Source organism: Lycium ferocissimum, chromosome 12, assembly GCF_029784015.1.
Source record: "Lycium ferocissimum isolate CSIRO_LF1 chromosome 12, AGI_CSIRO_Lferr_CH_V1, whole genome shotgun sequence".
NCBI lineage: Eukaryota > Viridiplantae > Streptophyta > Magnoliopsida > Solanales > Solanaceae > Lycium > Lycium ferocissimum.
In genome coordinates this window covers 61,235,264-61,259,318 of record NC_081353.1, presented here as the reverse complement: position 1 = coordinate 61,259,318, position 24,055 = coordinate 61,235,264, and the positions used below count along the sequence as shown (strand labels likewise).

The following is a 24,055-nucleotide window of genomic DNA, read 5'->3' as shown; positions in this document are numbered from 1 at the left end:
GGCACAAATTGTTACTTTAGTCCCCAAACTATGACTAGTATAAAATAACACTCATAAGCTTGGCTAAGTGGATTTAAATATACCCCCGAGCTCATACACCTTAGTGAGTGTAGTCACTCGCGGTCCAGCTGTAATTTCCAGCTGATGTGTCTTCCATGTGGATAATTTAAAAAGCCAAATAATAAATGAAAAATACGGACTGGGTAAAATACTCGACCTGATAATCCGCCGGGCAATTAAATCATCCAAAACACATTAGAACTCTCCATTTCTCTCAAAACAGTCTCCATCGCTCTCAAAACACTCTCCATCTCCCTTTGATTTCCATCGAAATTTTAGGATTAAGCATAAAAATCTCGGTAAACACTAGTTGTAAGGGTCATATTTTGTTGATTCTTGGGTTTATTATTTGTGGGTGGGTTCAAGTTCATGGATTAGGGTTTTGGGGGGATTCATACTAGTCAAAATATTTTGAAGAACATCGACCTTTTATCTATAAAAATTGGACGAAAATTAGTGACAAACCCAAAAAAATTATCAAAAATTGACCCTTCTAAATAGAGCTAACCCAGCAAAAATGATACTAAAATTGACCCTTCTAAATGTCAAAAACAAGAATTACATATCTTAATGTTTTTAAAACCCTAAAATCTTCTCCCCAGATTGTCATCGAACCATGAAATTCTCTTAACCGTCGGAAATCCACATCTGCAAACCTTAGTCAGGAAGACAATTGAGAGAGAAACCAACAAATATGTTTAAGAACTTTAGCAATTAGAGAAGAAGGTGAAGAGAAAACCTTGAATAAAAACTTGGGCCGTGTTTTAATAGAGGAGGGTTTAAATAGAGGATAAAGGGGCTTTTTAGCCATTACAAAAGGAAAAAAATAAAGGGAAATGTAAAAATTTACCGTTTTGCTACTGATGTGGCAGGTCTCACGCGCGTGGAAGAGTTTGAGAACACTTGTTGTGTCATCTGGCAGATCGGGGGTTTATTTAAATCCAGTTAACCAAACTTAGGGATATTTTCAGACTAGGCATAGTTTGGGGACTATGTGTTTTTAAGACTAGGCATATTTTGGGGACTAAAGTAACAATCCGTGCCAAGTTTAGGGGTGTTTTAACCACTTCAGCCTATTAATTATATATTTTTAGAGTATATACCTACTAATAAATGCAATTTAATATTTCTTATATTGTCACGACCCTAAATCATAGGTCGCGTAGGCACCTATTCCTACCTGATAGGTAACCCAACCCAACAGTTTACTAATTCAATTATGTTAGCTATGCGGAAAGTAAGAGATAGGTCAATGCCTAAATACTAAGTCTTTCATAAATAACCAAGTGCAGAAATACAATTACCACCCAAGACTGGCGTCATGTGTACAAGTCCGAGTGCAGCAAAAGAAGCAAACAAATTGACAAAGGCAACAGATATGACCGACGAGGTGACAGATCAAATTCAAAGGAGTATAAACAAACCAAAAAGGCAAGAAAAAGGAAAACTAAGTTTTCGGCACACTTTAACGAAGGAGCATCATATAGATACATTAGATTTTGAATGCTCCTTACTTCTTATTATATCCTAGGAGGATGTGGGAAACAACACACTAACCACCCACACTTATCCCTATCACATCTTCTGATGAATCCAGGCTATACAAACCTTTGAAATTCTCCATTATTATTAAACTAGTTGGAAAACACATGGGATACAATCAATTCCGGAACAAAGTCTAGAGACATTGGGGACACGCAATCACCCTAAACCTGATAGATTTAGGCAATGACTTTTACCTTATTAAACTACCCAATTTAGAAATTTAAAACAGAGCACTAAGTAAGGGATTGTGGTTCATTGGACCCTAGTAACGTTCTGTCCGAAAATGGTGTCCAAAATTAAACCCTCACTAAGCCAACATAAATTTGTCAACAATTTGGATACATCTCCAAGACCTCACAACTGAATACTATGATGTCAAAATTCCCACTAGGATAGCTCAAACCATAGGAATTGTCATTAAAATCGATAGTTGTACATCTGAAACCACTACGGGATGATTTGCACAAATTTGCATAATGGCATCCCTAGAAAAGCAACTCCCACAAAATGTAATGGTAGGAACCCACTCACAATTAATACACTATGAACCTTTAAACCCTTTGTGCACAACTTATGGTTACTTAGGACATATAACTCAATGTACAATCCACTGACCCACAACTGTTACACCTCGTAGTTTCGTCCGTTGAGATTCGTTAGGTGTTAGTTGTCCTAATCGTGGAAACTGGAGTTACGTTCTAGGATATATGATTTTTTATGTTCCCATATTATGGTTATGGGGGTTTAAGCCCATGAAATAAGCTATGGAAGGATTTGAGAACAAGCAGGAATGGAGTTTGTCGGAAATTTGGGAAAACTTGGCCAGGATTTTGGAGGATTTGGGAGTGGTATATCTCCTAGAATATGAAGAGTTTTGGTGTGTTTCTTTTATCCAAATTGAAGTTCATCGAGTCTAGTTTCCAATGCAATAAGCCGTTCGTCAATGTGACATCGGAGTAAAAAGTTATGGGTGGACAGACTACCGCGAGAACATTTTGACGGACCGGTTTGGACCGCGAACATTTTGATGGACCGCAGAAATTTCTGCGGCCCGTCAAATTGCACCTCCCCAGCGTAAAACAGTCACAGTGAGCCATGTTTGACTGGGCAGTTCTACGGAGCGTTTTGACGGCCCGTTAAAGTGGGCGCAGGATTGCCCGATGGGATTTTAAGTTACGCTTTATATATTTCATTCCACTTCATTTGGACATTTTATTTTCCCAAATCAGATCCAAGAGCTCTCCAAAAACCCTCTCTTCAACTCCATAAACTAATCCAAGCCAAAATCCAAGAGAGATTAAAGATCAAGAGGCAAGAATCAAGATATCCATGTGTTAGAAGTCTTGCTAGGGTTAGTAGACTTCAAGAATTCTTTGGATATTGAAGTTAGGTTTTCATATAAGTTGATAGCTTGCTCCAAAGCTCATTCTTGTGAGATAAAAGGTTAGTTTTCATGCTTATTTCATGTTATCAAGAATGCTTAGTTGTTGAACAACTTGGGTAGAAGGAGAAAGTAGAAGATGAGTTCTAAATGTAGTTTTTATGATGTTTTTGAGTAGTAAGCTAACTTGAGTTATGATTCTTAGTATGATATGGATATAATCTTGTTATAGAAGGTAATAATGATGATGAGAAAGCGTTCTATGAAAAATGTGCAAAGGGTTGGTGTGAAGTTGTTAGTGTAAGTTGAATGTGAGAATGAATATGGAAGACTTAATGGAATGTGACTACGTGATTATGATATTGTAGATGTTATTATGGTTATTTGGGAGTTGTTTTGTAATATGGTGAAAGTCGATGAAATAGGGGAAATGATGCCCAATTTTCGTTAACTCATGAATTGTTCTAGTTTGGATTTAAGAGTATCTTTAAGGCTTAACCAAGGTATGAATCCTTTTAAATGTAGATTTTCCAAGCTTCGACGGTGAACGTTAAGTAGTTAAGAAGACAACGAGGTATGTAAGGCTAACCCTTCTTTCATTAAGGCATGGTCCCATTGCTAAATACCTTCATATGAGTTCTATAGCGTCTTCCAAATGACTTCATTCCTAGAATTACTAAAGCTCATGATCTTGATAAATTCTCATGATACCATTGGTCCCATCCTATGATAGTTGATTCTCTAAGGAAGGATATAATGAAAATGATGATGAAGATGATAATGTTGAGAACGTGTATGTGCTTATGTATATATATTATATATATTAAAGTATGACTACTAAGAACACCGAGCTTATATGGCCGGGTATGATATCTATCGCGCGCACGCGCTAGTTGGGTACGGATAACACTGAGCCTTGGTAGGGCTAGGTACGTATAACACCGAACCTTATCATGGACGGGTATGTAAGACACCGAACCTCTATGGTCGGGTATGATACTACTACAAGTATAAATGTATGAAATGGAAGGTTCCCATTAGAAAGGGGATAAGTAAATACGATGAACAACGCTAGAGGTATAAATGGCTTAACTTTCTCATGACCTCTCTATCTTATGTTATTTTTTTACGTTTCTACTATGATTTTGATCATGCTTTACATAATCAATATATTAATCGTGCTGATGTCCTTTTATTTGTAGACGCTATGTCATGCCCGCGCAGTGGATAGGAGATAGACTTGACCATAGACGCTTGTTAAGAGCGCATAGAGGAGCTCCATTTGATTCGGAGCCGTAGCTTTTGGGTATTATTCTTTTGTGTATATATGGGCATGGCGGGGTCTGTCCCATCCTTATGATGAAAGTTTCATACTCTTCTTAGAGGCTCGTAGACGATCATGTATTGTAGACGTATTTTGCCTTGTCGGCTCATGTTTTGGTATATTATTTTGTTAGCCTCGTCGGCTTGTGTATATGTGTATGGGCATAGTTGTTGACGTTGATATATAAAAGTGTTTTAGCCGTTGAAAATGGTATTATTGAGGCATAGAATTGTTAATAGGCCATGTGGCTCACCTAGATATGAATGTGAATGTACGATGAGAGGTGCCCGGTGGGTTAGCTCCGGGTGCCCGTCATGGCCCTCCGGTTGGGTCGTGACAAAAGTGGTATCAGAGCAGTTCCATCCTAGGGTGTGTCTACGAGCCGTGTCCAGTAGAGTCTTGTTTATGGGTGTGTTGCGCGCCACACTTATAAACAGGAGGCTGTGGGCATTTTAGGAATGAATGACCTTCTTTCTTCATAGATCGTGCGATAGAGCTATGATATAAGGATTTCTCTTTCCTTAACCATGTGCTATGTATTTCAGAAATGCCGGTAAAGTGGAAAGCTACAGCAGCCCAAAGAGGCAAGATAGTGGCAGAAAAGCGGGCCGAAAGAATATCACCACCAGTGGTAGAGGGGGATGAATCCCAGAATGAGGGTAGCCCTTTCAGAGGAGCATGAGGGAGCCTCAGCCCTAGCTCCTCCACCAGATGCTTCAGGCCAAGATGTGAAAGAGGCCATTCATTTGCTCACTCAGTTGGTTGCCGCTCAAACCCAGCGGCAAGGTACGGGTCAAGGTGATAAGGTTGTTAGTGCAAGAGCCCATGACTTTATTTGCTTGAACCCTCCGGAATTCTTCGGGTCAAAGCCGGATGAGGACCCTCAGAACTTTATTGATGGGATGTTGAGGACACTTCGGTTAATGCATGCTTCGGACATTGAATCGGTAGAGTTAGCGTCCTATAGATTGCGCGATGTCGCAGTTCATTGGTATATGGTTTGGATGGCTTCAAGGGTAGTTAATGCACCTCTCTCGGTATGGCAAGAATTTATTAATGCTTTCCTACGACATTACTTGCCCTCTGAGGTTCGACGGGCCAGAGCCGATAAGTTCTTGAATCTTAAGCAAGGAAGCATGAGTGCTTTAGAGTATAGTCTCCGCTTCAATTTCTTTGGAAAGGTATGCTCCGGCCATGGTGGCGGATATGGGTGATCGAGTGCACCGATTTGTGAGTGGCTTAGGGCCACATTTGATGGATAAATGCTTGACTGCGTCCCTCCAGGACAACATGGATATTTCGCGCATTCAGGCCCATGCCCAGAATTTGGAGAAAAGTCAACAACAGTAAAGAGGTGAGCGTGAGCTTGACAGAGGTTATAGCAAGAGGGCTAGATCTTCGGGTCAGACTAGTGAGTTTAAAGGAGGGCAAAGATAATAGTTTTCTAGGCATTCAGGCCATTCTATGACTAGTACGCCTCCACGATTTACGGGCTAGAGATTTGATAGATCTACTCACTCCGGGCCGAGTCAGAGTTTTAGAGCTTCAGGTTCTCACTACAGAGGCGACTCGGGTCAGACAAGGCCACCCATGCCACGATGTTCTCAGTGCGGGAAGTTACATTGGGGCCAGTGTCGATTAGGCTCAGATGTTTGCTATGCATGCGGCCAGCCAGGCCATATCATGCGTGACTGCCCCTCGATTGGTGGTAGGGGAAGGATCCAACCTTCATGGTCGGTAGTCGGTCTTCATCATCTATACGCCCTCTGGGGCAAGGCTTTCAGACACCAGTTAGTCGCGGTAGAGGTAGAGGAGGAGCTCCCAGTTCTAGTGGTCCCCAGCACCGTATTTATGCTTTGGCTGGATGGCAGGATCTTGAGTCCTCCCCTGATGTTGTTACAGGTATATTATCGGTATTTTCTCTTGATGTATATGCATTGATAGATCCGGGCTCCACATTGTCATATGTTACTCCTTATATTGCTGGTCGATTTGGGTTGAAACCGGAGTCAATTAAACCTTTTGAAGTATCTACACCCGTTGGTGAACCGGTAATAGCTAGCCGAGTATATAGAAATTGTATAGTTGTGATTTGTAATCATCGTACTATGGCTGATTTACATGAGTTGAAAATGGTGGACTTTGATGTTATTATGGGCATGGATTGGTTGGCTTCTTGTTATGCCAATGTCCATTGTAGAACGAAGATGGTTCGCTTTCAGTTTCCAGGAGAACCAGTTTAGGAATGGAAGGAAAATACATCATCTCCGAGAGGTAGATTTATTTCCTATCTCAAGGCAAGGAAAATGATTGCAAAAGGTTGTATTTACCATTTAGTCCGGGTTCAAGATATAGAAGCCGAATCGCCGACTCTTCAGTCTGTTCCCGTGGTGAATGAGTTTCTGGATGTATTCCCGGATGAGCTTCCAGGCCTTCCTCCAGAGCGGGAGATTGATTTTGCTATTGATGTGCTACTGGATACTAAACCCATATCTATTCCTCCTTATAGAATGGCTCCCACAGAGTTGAGAGAATTGAAGGAGCAGTTGAAGGACTTGCTTGAGAAAGGCTTTATTCAACCTAGTTCTTCCCCATGGGGAGCACCCGTGTTGTTTATGAGGAAGAAAGATGGTTCCTTGCGAATGTGTATTGACTATAGGCAACTGAATAAGGTGACGGTCAAGAACAAATATCCGCTTCCAAGGATTAATGACTTATTCAACCAATTACAGGGCGCCAAATGGTTTTCAAAATAGATTTGAGATTCCGATATCATCAGGTGAGAGTTAGGGAGAAAGATATTCCTAAGACAACCTTCAGAACCAGATATGGCCATTTCGAGTTCCGGGTAATGTCGTTCGGGCTAACTAATGCACCGGTGGTATTCATGGACTTGATGAACAATGTATTCAGGCCTTTCCTAGATTTATTTGTGATTGTGTTCATTGACGATATCCTGGTATATTCTCGGTCCGAGGCAGAACATACGGATCATCTACGCACCGTTCTTAGAGTTCTTCAGACTCGAGAGTTATTTGCAAAATTTTCAAAATGCGAGTTTTGGTTGAATTCGGTGACCTTTTTGGGGCATGTTATTTCAGCCGATGGTATTCGGGTGGATACCCAGAAGATTAAAGCCGTGAAGACTTGGCCAAGGCCTATGACACCTATGGAGGTTCGTAGTTTTCTAGGCTTAGCAGGTTACTACAGAAGATTTGTAGAAGGCTTTTCTTCTATTTCTGCATCATTCACAAAGCTAACTCAGAAATCAGCTAAATTTCAATGGACGGATACTTGTGAACGTAGTTTTCAAGAGTTAAAGAATAGATTAACTTCGGCCCCGGTCCTAACACTTCCAGAGGGATCGGAAGGCTATGTTGTCTATTGCGATGCTTCAGGCGTTGGGTTAGGATGTGTGTTGATGCAGCATGGTAAGGTGATTGCTTATGCTTCAAGGCAGTTGCGAAAACATGAGAAAAATTATCCAACCCACGATCTTGAGTTAGCTGCGGTGATTCATGCATTGAAGATGTGGAGACATTATTTGTATGGTGTCCATGTGGATATCTACACAGATCACAAGAGCCTTCAGTATATTTTCAAGCAAAAAGAATTGAATTTACGACAACGGCGATGGTTGGAGTTATTGAAAGACTATGATGTTAACATCCTATACCATCCCGGGAAGGCGAACGTTGTGGCTGATGCTCTTAGCCGTAGATCTATGGGAAGTTTATGTGATGTTCAGCCAGAGAAAAGAGAGTTAGCTCGTGAGCTCTAGCAATTAACTAGCCTAGGAGTTCGGGTAGTGGACTCAGGCAATGTGGGAGCTACCATTCAGAATTCAGCGGTCTCGTTACTAGTGGTTGAAGTGAAAGATCGCCAGTACGAGGATCCCATGCTAGTTCATTACAAAAATGCACTTCCTCAGAAGAAGAAGTCATCATTTGAGATCTCTGGAGATGGAGTTCTCCGATGCCAAGGCAGGTTATGCATTCCAAATGTCGTAGGATTATGCCACCAAATATTGAGAGAAGCCCATTGTTCCCATTATTCTTTCACCCCGGAGCGACGAAAATGTATCATGATCTTAAATCCATATATTAATGGAATGGAATGAAGAAAGACAACAGTGTTAGTGGCCCAATGTCCTAATTGTCAGCAACTAAAAATTGAGCATCAAAAGCCCGGTGGATTGTTGCAAGCTATGAAAATTTCAACTTAGAAATGGGATGTGATTAATATGGACTTCATTGCAGGCTTGCCTCGTTCTAGGCATAAACATGATTCTATATGGGTAATTGTGGATAGACTTACGAAGTCAGCTCATTTCCTACCGGTCAAGACTACATATGTATCCGAAGATTATGCAAGGCTTTATGTCAAAGAAATAGTGCGACTCCATGGTGTTCCAGTATCTATTATTTTCCATAGAGGGACACAATTTAACACAAATTTCTGGAAGTCTTTTTAAGAAGGTTTGGGGACTCAGGTGAGTCTTAGTATAACATTTCATCCACAAACTGATGGGCAAGCTGAGCGTACCATCTCTTGACGCTATGCTACGGGCATGTGTATTGGATTTTGGAGGTAGTTGGGATGATCACTTACCGCTTATTGAATTTGCTTATAACAACAGTTATCATTCCAGCATCCAAATGGCCCCGTATGCGGTTTTATATGCGCGCAAGTGCAAATCTCCAATTAGGTGGTTCAACGTGGGAGAGACTAAACTGATAGGGCCAGACTTGGTCCAGCAAGCTATATAGAAAGTCAAGCTCATACAGGATCGGTTATTAACAGCTCAGAGTCGTCAGAAATCCTATGCAGATAATCGTCGAAGGGACCTAGAGTTTCAAGTGAAAGATTGGGTATTCTTGAAGGTGTCGCCAATAAAGGGCGTCATGAGATTTGGCAAAAAGCGCAAGCTTAGCCCTCGATATATTAGACCTTATGAGGTTGTACGCAAGGTAGGCCAAGAGGCTTATGAATTAGATCTACCTTCGGATTTGGAGTCAGTCCATCCGACTTTCCATGTATTGATGCTTCGTAAGTGCATTGGAGATCCTTCTAGAGTTGTACCGATAGATGATGTTCAAGTCACTGAGCAATTATCCTACGAAGAAGTTCCCATTGCCATTCTAGATAGGCAAGTACGGAGACTCAGAACCAAAGATGTAGCTTCAGTTAAAGTCTTATGGAGAAATAATAACAGAGAGAAAATGACATGGGAAGCGGAAGAAGACATGAAGTTCAGATACCCACATTTATTTCCACCTTCAGAGGAGACTCAGGCAGAGACGCCAGTGCCCCCAGGTATGTAATGCATTGTTCGATGTTTTCTTGGTCGTGTGTAGCCATAGTTGTTGATGTTGTTGTTGTAGCCCTGTGAGGCGATATATTTTGGGTTGCTGTGACAGGATGGTAGTACCATATTACAGGGGAAAATCTGGCTAAATTTTTGTAGAATCCCCAAGAGTATCATTCGAGGACGAATGAACCTAAGAGGGGGAGAATGTTATACCTCGTAGTTTCGTCCGTTGATATTCGTTAGGTGTTAGTTGTCCTAATCGTGGAAACTGGAGTTACCTTCTAGGATATATGAGATTATATGTTCCCATGTTATGGTTATGGGGTTTAAGCCCATGAAATAAGCTATGGAATGATTTGAGAACAAGCAAATTAAGGAATGGAGTTTGTCGGAACTTTGGGAAAACTTGGCAAAATTTTTGGACAGGATTTTGGTCCAACTAGAGAGAGGTATATCTCCTATAATATGAGGAGTTTTGGTGTGTTTCTTTTATCCAAATTGAAGTTCATCGAGTCTAGTTTCCAACGCAACAAACCGTTCGTCAATGTGACATCGGAGTAAAAAGTTATGGGTGTTTTAATACAGACAGTCCGAGCAGAACATTTTGACGGACCAGTTTGACGGCCGCAGAACATTTTGACGGACCGCAGAAATTTTTGCAGCCCGTCAAATTATATCTTCCCAGCATAAAACGGTCAAAGTGAGCCAGGTTTGGCTGGGCAGTTTGACGGTGCATTTTGACGGCCCGTCAAAGTGGGGGCAGGACTTCATTTGGACATTTTATTTTCCCAAATCAGATCCAAGAGCTCTCCAAATACCCTTTCTTCAACTCCATAAACTAATCCAAGCCAAAATCCAAGAGAGATTAAAGATCAAAAGGCAAGAATCAAGATATCCATGTGTTAGAAGTCTTGCTAGGGTTAGTAGACTTCAAGAATTCTTTGGGTATTGAAGCTAGGGTTTTCATATAAGTTGATAGCTTGATTCAAAGCTCATTCTTATGAGATAAAAGGTTATTTTCATGCTTATTACATGTTATCAAGAATGTTTAGTTGTTGAACAACTTGGGTAGAAGGAGAAAGTAGAAGATGAGTTCTAAATGTAGTTTTTATGATGTTTTTGAGTAGTAAGCTAACTTGAGCTATGATTCTTAGTATGATATGGATATAATCTTGTTATAGAAGGTAATAATGATGATGAGAAAGCGTTCTATGAAAAATGTGCAAAGGGTTGGTGTGAAGTTGTTAGTGTAAGTTGAATGTGAGAATGAATATGGAAGACTTAATGGAATGTGACTACGTGATTATGATATTGTAGAGTTATTATGGTTATTTGGGAGTTGTTTTGTAATATGGTGAAAGTCGATGAAATAGGGGAAATGTTGCTCAATTTTCATTAACTCATGAATTGTTCTAGTTTGGATTTAAGAGTATCTTTAAGGCTTAACCAAGGTATGAATCCTTTTAAATGTAAATTTTCCAAGCTTCGACGGTGAACGTTAAGTAGTTAAGAAGACAACGAGGTATGTAAGGCTAACCCTTCTTTCATTAAGGCATGGTCCCATTGCTAAATACCTTCATACGGGTTCTATAGTGTCTTCCAAATGACTTCATTCCTAGAATCGCTAAGGCTCATGATCCTTGATAAATCTCATGACACTATTGGCCCCATCCTATGATAGTTGATTCTCTAAGGAAGGATATAATGAAAATGATGACAACGATGATAATATTGAGAACGTGTATGTACTAATATGTATATATATTTATATATTAAAGAATGACTACTGAGAACACCGAGCTTATATGGTCGGGTATGATATCTATCGCGCGCACACCACTGCAGTTGGTTACGGATAACACTAAGCCTTGGTAGGGCCAGTTACGTATAACACCGAACCTTATCATGGATAGGTATGTAAGACACCGAACTCCTATGGTTGGGTATGATACTACTACAAGTATAAATGTATGAAATGGAAGGTTCCATTAGAAAGGGGATAAGTAAATACGATGAACAACGCTAGAGGTATAAATGGCTTCATTTTCTCATGACCTCTCTATCTTATGTTGTTTCTTATGTTTCTATTATGATGTTGATCATGCTTTACATACTCAGTACATTATTCGTACTGATGTCCTTTTGTTTGTGGACGCTGTATCATGCCCGCAGGTGGACAGGGAGATAGACTTGACCCATAGACTGCTTGTTAAGTGATTGCATAGAGGAGCTCCATTTGATTCGGAGCTGCAGCTGTTGGGTATTATTCTTTTGTGTATATATGGGCATTGCGGGGTCCTGTCCCATCCTTATGATGAAGTTTCAAACTCTTCTTAGAGGCTCTACTTACCATTCCACGAGACTCTACTAGACATTGCTCTTGTACCTAGTAGCCCGATAACCGAGGCTCTAATACCAACTTGTCACGACCCAAATTAGGCTCGTGCGGGCACCTACCTTCCCACCTTGGTAGGCGAACCCTCTCATCTATATAATGTTTCAGTCACATAACATTACCTTCAAAACATTAAGAAATTAAGGAATACAACGAAATTTCATTTATAAATACTAACTCGAGTGTTTCATAATCCAACAATACATAATTACAGACTCGATACAATGTTCCCATGACCTGGTCTGGACTAATACAAGAGCGACTAAGTAAATTCCAGGATGACATGCTATTCTAATACTCAACCTCCAATCTCGGAATGAAATGGGAGGAGGCCTTCCAGACAAGTACCGCATAACTTCCGCACATACTTTGATCAATCACCTGAAACAATCTACACCCAAAAAGGGTGTAGCAAGTGCAATATTAGTACAACCACACGTACTGAGTAAGTATCATAGGTCGACAATGGTTAGTAACACATATTGGTAAAGAATTCACGAATAATGATGATAATCACTAAATCAAGTCACATATCCTGAAACAGTAGATCACAACTTCAATATAACTTAAGTCACAACAAATCTAACATAAATTATAAGTTGGCCTAAACACCTATGCATATTCTCAACATCCTTACTGTTCCTAGGTCACTCGTTTGTGTTTTAGGAGCGAACTCATTGTTCCGACCCCTTCATGTCCAACCTCGCTTAACACGATACACTACTAGTTTTAGGTTTGTTTAACAGGCACAAGTCAACAATATAAGTCACAAGAATCGAGTTCGAATGTTCGTCATTGCCTATGCATAGTATCTAAACCACATATGATAAGTCTGAGTATATCCGATCCAACTGATCACTACAATAAAATCATTACATTACGATCATCACAACGGATTCATCACAATCCAATCAACACAACAGAATTATCGCAATACAATCATCACATACATCTCAATCAAGTCATAATGCAATGAAATGCGATAATGTTATGAATGCGATGTATGCCATGCAAATGAGGTGTACACATGTACTCCGAACGGAAATATCGACGTCTCGATAGCACAACCCAGTGTGACTCGCGAAGTCTAAGTGCCACCCGCCCCAGATCTTTGCCCAACAGACAGACGGGACCCTGGCTAATTGCTCACAAGGGGAGTCTCACCAGCACCACTTTGGGGGACCTGCGGAGCCCATGCACTAACAATGATTCTGAAATAACATCAGAATCGGCCATGCAACAACTATGTCAGAGTAGATCATCGGTCATCGGCCTTCTCACAATCACTCAAGTAAAAGAGTCGCTCAATCAACGATACCGAATAATTACCGGCTATCGGCCATGCATCATGAATATGAGAGAATGTATGCATTGAACCTCGAACATCAGCTTCTCACAATCCCTCAAGTAAAAGAGTTTATCAGACATCAGTTTCGTACAATCAACGATTCCGGAATGGATCTTCGAACATCGGCCTTTTATAATAACTCAAAATAAGGAGTCTATCAAATATTAGTTTCGCTCATCAACGATACCGGATCATCACCGGGTATCGGCCATGTATCATGAATGTGTGAGAATGCGTGCAATGCGCATATCAAGTATCGACAATCAAGTTCAATATCACAAGTACCACGAAGGGGTATGCCTATAATGTATCATATCACAATACCAACAATAGTATGCTAACAATATATTCGATATCTCCAGTACCGACAACGAGTATGTCAACAATGCATTATAACGCAATTATCGACAACAGTATATCAATCATATCTCAGTCAAGACAGTAACACAGATTCCGATATCTACCACTACTGACGGTGACAATCCATCATAATGGAACAATCAACACACCTAACGGGGTGGCTAGTCCAATCACCGACAGATCTTCCAATTTATATATATTATTACCACATCCCTAGCCCACCCTATTGCCTTAGAACAGGTTTCTCACTCCCGCCCTAGTTACTTGCCACTACTAATTTGGGACTCATTCACGACCATAACATAATTTATCCGTTCACTAAGCATGTAAGTTCAGTACAAGTAATCACGTATTACGAGAAGTTTTCATCATGAAACACAAATAGAATTCATCCGCTACTCCCAAGTTACATAAATCCACTGATAATCGAGAAATAATCACATCAACACCAAGAAGTCTACAGACCACAAGCCCGAACAAACAAGTCACACACAATACCATCCGAGAATTCCATCCCAAATCTCCAAGTTCCTACGCATGCATTCTCCGTTTCTTCTATACAACAATACGAGAAACTAACCGGAGTCTACCGAAAGGAAACCATAACCTAACTCATGGCCGAGCGGGTTCCACGAACATTCGATGACACCTCAATTAATCACCACCGCGTAATCCACATGAAAAGCTCGGAGATAACCACGAGACCCAAGAGTAGAATATACCATTATGGTCCCTTTTAAGGACTTCAAAATTGCTAATGTAGATATGAAATTTTATCCTACCTCAAAATTCACTATCACAATGCTAGTTGATCAATCAACCTATTTAGGACATTCATGACCCTAATCAAGTCACTAGTTTGGTCAAATTGCCATTTTAGGCTTATTTCAAGAAACCCATTTCCAAGATCTAAAATAGAAATGCATATGTATTTTAATGGGATAGGTGAAGGATTAGTTTGGGAATCTTGGTAGGATGATAAGCATAGGAAAATATTCCAAGGACTTTTATATCAAGAAGGACAAGGGTTCATCATTTTGGAACTTAAGTGATTTGAGCTACCCATTTGTGATTCTAGACAAGGATCCTTAATGAGAATCAATGTTGGAAAATGGATGGAAGAGGTTAGGGGGATAATCTTTCCCAAGGAAGTATCATTTTTTGCTCCAAATTACCCCAAAGACAGCTAGACCCTCTAGGGTTTTGTGAAATGAAGCCAATTCTCGAAATGTCACTTAAATAGGTGGAATCACTACTCGTAACCACTGGGGTGGTCTCGTCACCGCTTCGGTGGTACCACTTCGGCGTCAAAGATGACGCTGGGGCGGTCGAATGAGATTCTCTGCCCTGTCGCATTTGAGGCAAACAAGCCGCTGCTGCAGTGGACAAGCAACTACTATGGCACTACTGGGGTGATGTGTATGCCGCTGAGCGGTCAAAGCTGGGCTCGAGGGCCCCGATCTAATTTTTACGCGCAACTCATATGATTTCCAGATCACGTTAGCGGTTCCCAAGTTGCAAAGGAAGGCTCAAGCATGTCTTCGGGTTCCGGTGTCACGAATATTTCAAAATCCACCGAAAAGGCGAAACGGGTCATTACAAAAACTAAGGCAAGAATCACTAGCTTTGTTTTCCTTGTTGTGATAGTTTTCATGAGACTACAACTCTATATATACTTTAAGATGTGAAAGAGGTTTTAAGGTGAAAACCAAGATAAATAATGGCTCCTAAAATGTCTATACATGTCTTGCTTTGTTTGGCTTCTTGCAAGTTTGTTTGTGCTTGTCTTCAAAAGATTTAAAAAAAAAAAATTAGGAACTTGACTTGGTGTTGTCTATGTGCTCATTATCTACAGCCTTGGTGTTGTCTATGTGCTCAATAACTGCAAATTAGTTAAAAGGGTTGAATACCCTTGAGTGAAAACTTTTGATTTCTAAAAAAAAAAGGGAAAAATGAAGTTCAGATCTGTGTTTTCACTTGAATGAACTTTTTTAGTGTACTTCAATGAGATGCTAGGGAGTTTGAGTTATGTTATGATCTTATGTGGCTGCCTTAGACTAAATTTGAACTAAAATGGTCTCTTGAGCCTGAGATGCATTTGCTTGTTTCTTTACAGCCTACCAGTTGAGAAAGCTCCTGAATCTTTGTTTGCTTTATTCTTACCTATGTTGACTTTTCCTCTCCTACTCTTTAAAGGCTAAACCTTCTCAAAACTTGCAAAAAAAAAAAAAGCTTTTAAAGATCAGTAAACTATAACATTATGTGAATCTTTGAAACCTGAACCTCAAATTTTCATTTTCCCTTTTCTTGACTAAGTGACTGTTAAAAGATGTAATAAAAGGACTCATTTGTTTCTGTGATCAATAGGTTGTATAGGTATACATTTTGTTTCTCTAAAACTTGTTTAGTCTTATGAGAGTAAAGAATGGACCTCTTAACTTATTCTTTGTAGATTCTAAAACTGTTAAATGAAACTAAAATCCTCTAAAACTAAGAATCTGTTTCTTCTTTAAAAATTTAGGAATTTGATGAATTTATAATTTGTCATGTTGTTTTGGAACAAGTTTGGGTCCTGTTTGGCTTTGTATGTGTATTTAATCACTAGCTTTAGGAGCAGTGCAGGGGTTAAATGACAAGGGAATGAGGGAACTTGTCCTTTGTTCAAATTTGAAAATCAGTGGCCTAAGCTAATGTCCTTGGGGTTTGTGGTGTGTGTTTTGTGATCTTAGTATGATTTGTGTTCTTTGTTTATCTTATTATGGTTTGTTCTTTTTTTTTTTTTTTTTTTTTAGCTTTGCCTTGTTATTTGGTTTGCTGTGAAGAAAGCTTTGTGAGCCTACTTTGATTAAGTGGATCTTAAATACCCCCCTTTGACTGTCAGATCATTAGGAGTGAGTTATACAAAGAAATTCAGAGTTTATTTTTAAAAAAAGAAGTGTGAAATCAGGAATAGTAGTGACTTAGACATTTTGTATCCTTGTTTCTCCAAATTTGATCCTAGAACTTGAACACTTCTGTTCCTTATACATTGTTGGCTTATTATACTTTTGAATACATCATTTTTGTGACTTAGGAGAAACAACATGAACCTCTCTTGATTACCTTTTTGAACTGTAAGCCATTTTTTTTTTGCATCATTCCTGCTGTATGTTTGATATAGACTGCAACATGCTCATAGTTTCATTGTTGAATCACTTTAAGCTACTGAGAATTGGTCATGCCTAAACTGTCTAATTTTTGTGACATCTAATGCAATGGTAAAAATTGAATTTAAAACTGCTTTAAGAGAACAGATATGGTAATTGCTTGTTTGTATAGGTCTTAATGGCTTGTTGGTAAGGTTCTGAGGTTTATATATATGACTTCCACCCCTATTTGCCTACTTGTGATTCAAACCTTTTAAATGTAATGACTACACCTAGGATAACTTCATGCTCTCTTTTACCTTTTTTTAGGACTTACTGATCCTATTTTGATCATCCCTTATGCATTGATCAATACTTTATTTGATCTCACATTTGACATTGGATTCCTATGTTGATTCTGTAAATTAACTAAGTCAAAGTTGTCATTCTTAAGTTTTGCAATGTTTCCTATGGGACTGCTTATATGCTGAGGTGATATTGGGACTGGTTGGGATCAGTGTGACTCAATGATTGCATATGAACTAGGATAATAGGGACTTGGAAAGTATTAGGAATCTGCACTCTAAATCTGGTTAATATCTGAACTTGTTTAAGCCAAAATAGGTATGAAAATGACTTTGGGCTTTAAACTTTCCTCTATAAGTGATGATTGGGTTTAAAAGTGGTTTTCTGGTATTTGGTTCAGTTGCCTTCTTGGTTAAAAATGAAACTCTTGGCCAGGCCCTTTATTATCCTGTCTTCATTAATCCTTGATTTCGAACTAATGTTTTGAATAGGATGATTGTGGTCTTGCCTTTGTCTTTTCTTTGTTTCACTCTTAATCCTGTGCCTTCTTTGTTCTTTCTTATTACTTCATTTGTTGTTGCTACTCATTTTCCATTTTTGGAATTTGCCATGTCCATACTATTGCTGTTTGCTGAATTATGATATATGAGAGGCCTTGCATTGCCAAAACCTTCACATCACATAAGAGCTGCTTGATTTTCTTTGTTCTTGAGACTAGTTGAACTTTTTCTGTGACTTTCTTGCTTCATGTGTGCAAAGATCTGGCAGTGAAGTTGTATGTTATGGGGTTCTTACTTGTCAGCCTTGACTGAAGTTAAGTATTTGGCCTTTAAAAGGGGTAGAATATTTCCTAAAGGACTTGGATTTTTTTTTTTTTTTTAGCTTGAGTGTGGTAGTCTAAGAGTTAGTAGAATATGAAGCATATATATCAGGTATATCTGGAGGGTATGCCCTTTAAGGAGTTTTGCTCTTCGATGGTATATCAATGGTATATCATGTATACCATACTCTTGACACTTAGAAAAATCTGATGAAAAAGGAGTAGTATACCAGTAGTATATCATGTATATCACCGCTTGACACTTAGAAAAATCTGGGGAAAAATGAGTAGTATATCATGTATATCACCTCTTGACACTTTGAAAAATTTGAGTAAAACTGAGTAGTATAGCTGTGGTATATCATGTATATTGCCTCTTAATATTTAGCAAATTTTGTCCTGGGCCGATCACTTAAGCCTTTTTAACTTGTGTGTGGTTTATTACTATTTGTTGTGGGCTTATTTCACATTAGGCTGTTTTGGTAGTCTACCGTTACAAAATAATAAGCGGGCCAAGCCTAATAAATTGTGCATTCATTTTTGGTCTTGTAATGATCATTGTAGCCTTAATTTTTGCACTTAGTCTTATTCATGAATGTACACTAATATTATGCATACCCGTTTGTATTTTTGCCCATTCAAACCCGTTGGTGGGCCCCAGCGGGGTTCATCAACACATTTTAGATCGAGTCAACCCAATTCGGAGCAAAAAGGAGCATACGTTGGACCCAACGAACCCAAGTGCATAAACATCTTCTCTTTTGGGCTTGGTCGGCCCAAATACCCTATCTCCTTTAAATTATGTGCTTCAAATTATTATTTGCAAATTATCATGCCTATTGGAACCCTTAATCGATTGTTATATTTTAAAAGTCGCTAAAAATAAATTTGCCACACAGTTTGAGATGTTAATGCAAATTGGGACTGATTTGATCGCGAGGACTAAAACTGCCAATTTTCGTAAAATTGAGGACTGATTTGAACATTTATGAAACTTGTGGGCTGGTGATATAAGGACTAATTTGAACCAATATTCAAACTTCTGGGACTAGTTATGATTGATGGACTTAGGCTAAAAGATAAAATTTGACTCAAACTTAGAAAAGGAAAAATGGACTACATATATCTATGTAAAATACTATATAAATTATATACTCAACCTATTTTTCTAAAACTATTTTCCTATACCTTAACTATTTTTTTGGGTGGACTTATGTAGCGTCCTACTTAGGCTAAGAGCCCTCGGGTATTAGCCTAAGTATTCTAGTCCAACACCCCAAACGCCCAATTTTGGGCAAAATTCCATCACTTTTGATTCTTGAAACACGCTATTTTTTGCATAAATGACTAATTCTATTTGCAGAAGTATTAAACAAAAACTATTTTTATCACAAATCAATTTATATCTATATAGACATATTATTAGAATCCGTAGGTAAACCGTAATTGAGCGGATCCTTAATACAGGAGTGCCTAACACCTTCCCCGGGGGATCACCAGAACCCTTACCCATACTTTGGTTAAATTAGGATTCTTTTAAAATTTACCCATTTTAAATGAATCCTTTTCGAATTGGTTTTCCTAATTTCCTAAAAATTAGGTGGCGACTCTAAAAATAAGTCCATTTAGAGTACCATTACATAGAAGTATATTTTTTCCTTTTTCCCGGTATGATTGACAACCGTACTTCCCCAGACACTTTCCTTTTTAAATGAGGCAAGTGCAAATACGAATCGAAAAAAAATACGACACGCTACAATACAATCATTGGGTCTCTACTATATTTCACTGCTAGCAGACCTGTATTGTTTTCAGTGTCGGTTTGTGTGCGAGGTTTCAATCAAGTCCAAAAGAATCTCATTTGAAGGCTACAAAATGAATTCTGAGGTATCTCAAAGGGACATCGGACTTGGTCCTCTTCTATCCGTCAGGAGATAATTTTTACTTGATTGGGTATGCTAATGCTGACTCTACTGGATATTTGGTGTATACAAAGAGCACATCTGGAGTGGCACATATTTTGGGGTCATGCTTGATCTCATGGGGTACAAAGAAACAAAATTCTGTGGCTCTTTCTACTGCAGAAGTTGAATATGTAACTACTGCTTTTTGTTGTGCTCAATTGCTCTAGATCTAACAACAACTTGATATTTTGGTGTGCTTACTGATTGTGTACCCTTGTAATGTGATAATGCAAGTGCACTCAACATGGCAGAAAATCAAGTGTAACACAAGAGAACCAAGCACATTGATGTTAGACAGCATTTCCTAAGGGATAATGTTGGAAAGGGTTTGATTTGTATAAAGTTTCTCAAGACAGAGGACAAGGTAGCAGATATCTTCACTAAGGCACTGAGTAGGGAGCATTTTGAAAGAAATCGCTTTGAGTTGGGGTTAATCAAGCTTAACTAGTTGCCCCTTTGATTGGCTATGTTAAGAGGGCATGTACAATGCTAAAAAGTGTTTTTTAGTGACATCTAACTGAATGCTATATTGTTATAGGTATACACGCATGGCAGTTTCAGGACTACACAAGTGTAGGTGACATTGCACTTCTCAGAGATTTTGCTTTTATTTTCAAAAATTGTCAAGGAACCTGGTTCCTTTGACTAAGGTTAGTAGTCTTTCCAATATTTATGTGTATTTAAACTGCTCAGAGTGCCATATCATTAATTTTGTTCCCACCTCCAATCCAATCGTCCCGTCCTTTCTGAAACGGTCCGAGAAACAAAAAAAAAAAAAACTTTTTCATTTTACACCCAGTCATAACCGGTTCCTTGTCCACCTTATTACACCTCATTTTCAATCATCACTCCACTTAAACTCCCAAAGCAAAAATTTTCATTCACTCTCTCTCTGTCAAACCAAACATCTACTAATCCTTTAATCCTTCTAACATCTGTGTTCATAGTCGAAAGATGTCTCAATCATCTCCTCACAACTCACCCAAATCAGCAATTATGTCTTCTCCAAAATCCCCAAACCCATCTAAACAAACCCCACAAACGTCACCCCTAAATTCTCCGATACCCACTCCAGTCTCACCCGTACCCTCTCCTTCTTCTTTAGTTCCTCCGCATAGTCATCAAAACCAAACCCTTAAAAGGTTTATGATTGAGACTCCTTCTACCATTCTCGAGGAACAATCCTCAACTGTCACACTCCAACAAAGGGAAACTCCGACCGAAACAGGGTAGAAAATTATGTAAGTGGACAGTGGGTTGGTCGAGCCAAATTCCTCTGATGCTGCTGAAAAGGAACAAAGAAAGGTGTTGAATCGACTAAGGAACCATGTAATACTACTCATCCTGTTGGTAATATTCTTGATGGTTCAGACAAAGGACATTCTGAGTCCTCTGTCGACCATTTGTTTGATAGTAGTCTTAATGAGGGAGAAAAGAGATGGGGTAATATTTTGGAGAGCGAGGTGGCTGAAATCATGTCTAAGTTTGTTGAATCTATTGGTAGATTACATGGTGGAAAACAAGTGAGAGAATTCCCTCACTTAGGGGGAATCGGTGATTGAACATGAAAAAAAGGGAACCCATTGAGGGAATTGGTCCCTCGACCCAAAGGGAGTCTGAATCGCATATGTTTAAGACTGCTACTATCTGGGATGGGACACCAGAGTCCGCGAGTGTGTCTACTATAACTGTACCCCTTGGAGATTTGACTACTGGTAAGGAACCTGGTCCCATTACTCTTTCAATGGATGACATGGATGATGAAGGAATACCTTTGAATCTTGTCTATCAAAGAATACCTAGGTCCACCAAGGACGGACTCATAAAACATAATGCACATAAGGGCCCAACAACAAGGAAAAAGCGTAAATCCCTTTCGAATTCTTCTCTACATGCCAACAAGGAGAAAAGCTCCGTAAAGAAAAAAGAATGTTTGGTGAAAAGTCTGTTAGTTGACAAGGAGGAAGTGACATCTACTGATGTAGTGACTGTTGATGATGAAGAGAAAAATGAAGTGGAGGAGTCTTCCCTTGTGAGGAAAAATTCCAAGAAAAGAAACAGGGAAAAAGGAGTGCATGCTGAACCTGATGTTAAGGTTGACAAGGCTGAGAAAAAGAAGAGTGAGTCTTGTCCACTCCGAAAGAGGAAGGGAAGTCTCGATGAGGAACCTGGTTTCTCATCAAAGAAGCAAAAGAAGGGGCCATCTGAATGGGAGAGGATAGAAATTCTGAAGTCTCAAAAGGGGTTGCTTGGCAGATTTTTTTTATCCTGATATTGCAGAAAAACCTGGAATGAAGGAACTTCTTGAGAAAGTTCAATTCCAGAAATGGAATCATCTGTTTGTTCCTCCAATTCCCAGTGTTTTTGAAGAAGAAGTTTCCAACTTTTATGCAAACTTAACTGCTACTGATGATAATACTCTAATGGTGTATGTAAATGGGACTGAATTTACTCTTGACGAGGAGATGCTTGGGAAAATTCTTAATGTGTCTACTGATGGTCTGAAAACAGTTAAGGGGAATGCCGCTTCAACAGAATTCATGAACATTATCATCAAGCAAGAAGGCACTGTGTCGGGGTAAAGGATTTTTAAGAAGCAACTTAAGCTTGAATATCAGCTTTTGTTTGAGTTGGTGAACAAGGTAGTGCTTCCGAGGGCTGAAAGACAGTCAAGTGCAAACATTCCAGATTTGGTTCTTACTGACGCCTTGGCTAATTTCACTCCGATCAGCTTGCCAGCTCTTATGATAGAGCATATCCTGAAGGTTGTTGCTGTTAAGGATGGCAGGCATGGGCTTCCCTATGGGTTCTTCCTAACAAAAGTGTTTGATCACTTTGTTGTTCAAGTGGGAAAGGCGACCGTGGGGACAAAAAATAAATGTTTACCTTGAGCACCTTAGAGGATTATAAGACTGTGCCCAAGAAGAGAGGAATTAGTAGCAACTCAACCATTTCAACTTTGATCGAGGCCCAAGAAAAAGCATGTCATGCCCCAAATCATGGATCGTGCGGGCACCTCCCTAATCCCACCTAGAAGGCGAGCCCGTTTACCAAAAAACTCAATTTACATTAACCAATTCCCAAAATCTAGTCTAGACCAGTACAAGATAGGTAATGAACTAGTATTTTATTCAGAAACACAAGAAGTTGGTTGTTCTATGTTTTTTAGCTTTTTGGTGAAACAAATATATCAAGCCTCTTATTGTATCTGCACCTATTTGTTTGATGGTTTTCTTTTGAGATTGTGTTCCATATTCCTGAGGTGGTTATGTTTTTAAGGAAAATATTGGCTTGATAATTTGTATAGTCCATTGTGTACCGAGTACAACAGACCTTTTTAGAACCCAGTATTAGCTGCACTCTAAAGTTATATACACCTTCACTATTTAATTAGATACCTGCGAGCTCCACCGTACAAGTAACGGGTTAATCTGCCCAAGAACAATGAAGAAGATCAGAAGAAATCACTTAGTGTGTTTTGTCTCTACTCGAATTTTGAATCAGTTTGTCACGACCCAACCCGAGGGCCATGACTGCCACCCGGAGCTAACCTACCGAGCACCTCAAAACATACATCTCATAGTCATGTCTGAGTGGGCCATAAAGCTAACTTATAAATATCGTAATCCGTAAAGGGACAAGAGCATAAAAGCATATGCATATATATATATATATATACACGCCATCAAACTGATCTCAAGTACACAAGCCGACTAGGCTATCAAAAATTCGATGATACAACAAAGTGTGAACCCAGATGGTCATAGAACCTCTAACTGTACATATCTGTCTACGAGTCTCTATTGGAATACATAACATAACGTGGCCGGGACAGAGCTCGCCATACCCATGCAATGCATATGTCACCATGCTAACTCACAGAGCAACTCTGGAGCAAGTGGAGCGCCACAACACTATCGGCTAAGTTGATATCCTACTGAATGAGTTGTCAACCTGTATATCAAGACTTGCGGGCATGAAACGCAGCGGCCCCAGAAAGGGACGTTAGTACGGAAAATGTACTGAGTATATAAGGCATGAAAAATAACATAATATAGAGACATGAGAGTAACATGAAATATGAGAGAGAATAAACCTGTACATCTAACATGCTTC

The 24,055-nt window shown here is 39.3% G+C and overlaps 1 pseudogene; it reads left to right on the top strand.

Moving 5' to 3' along the window:
* The window catches only part of LOC132039502 (uncharacterized), a 37,386-nt pseudogene extending 15,885 nt beyond the window's left edge, over positions 1-21,501 (top strand).
* Positions 21,502-24,055: the final 2,554 nt, after the last annotated feature.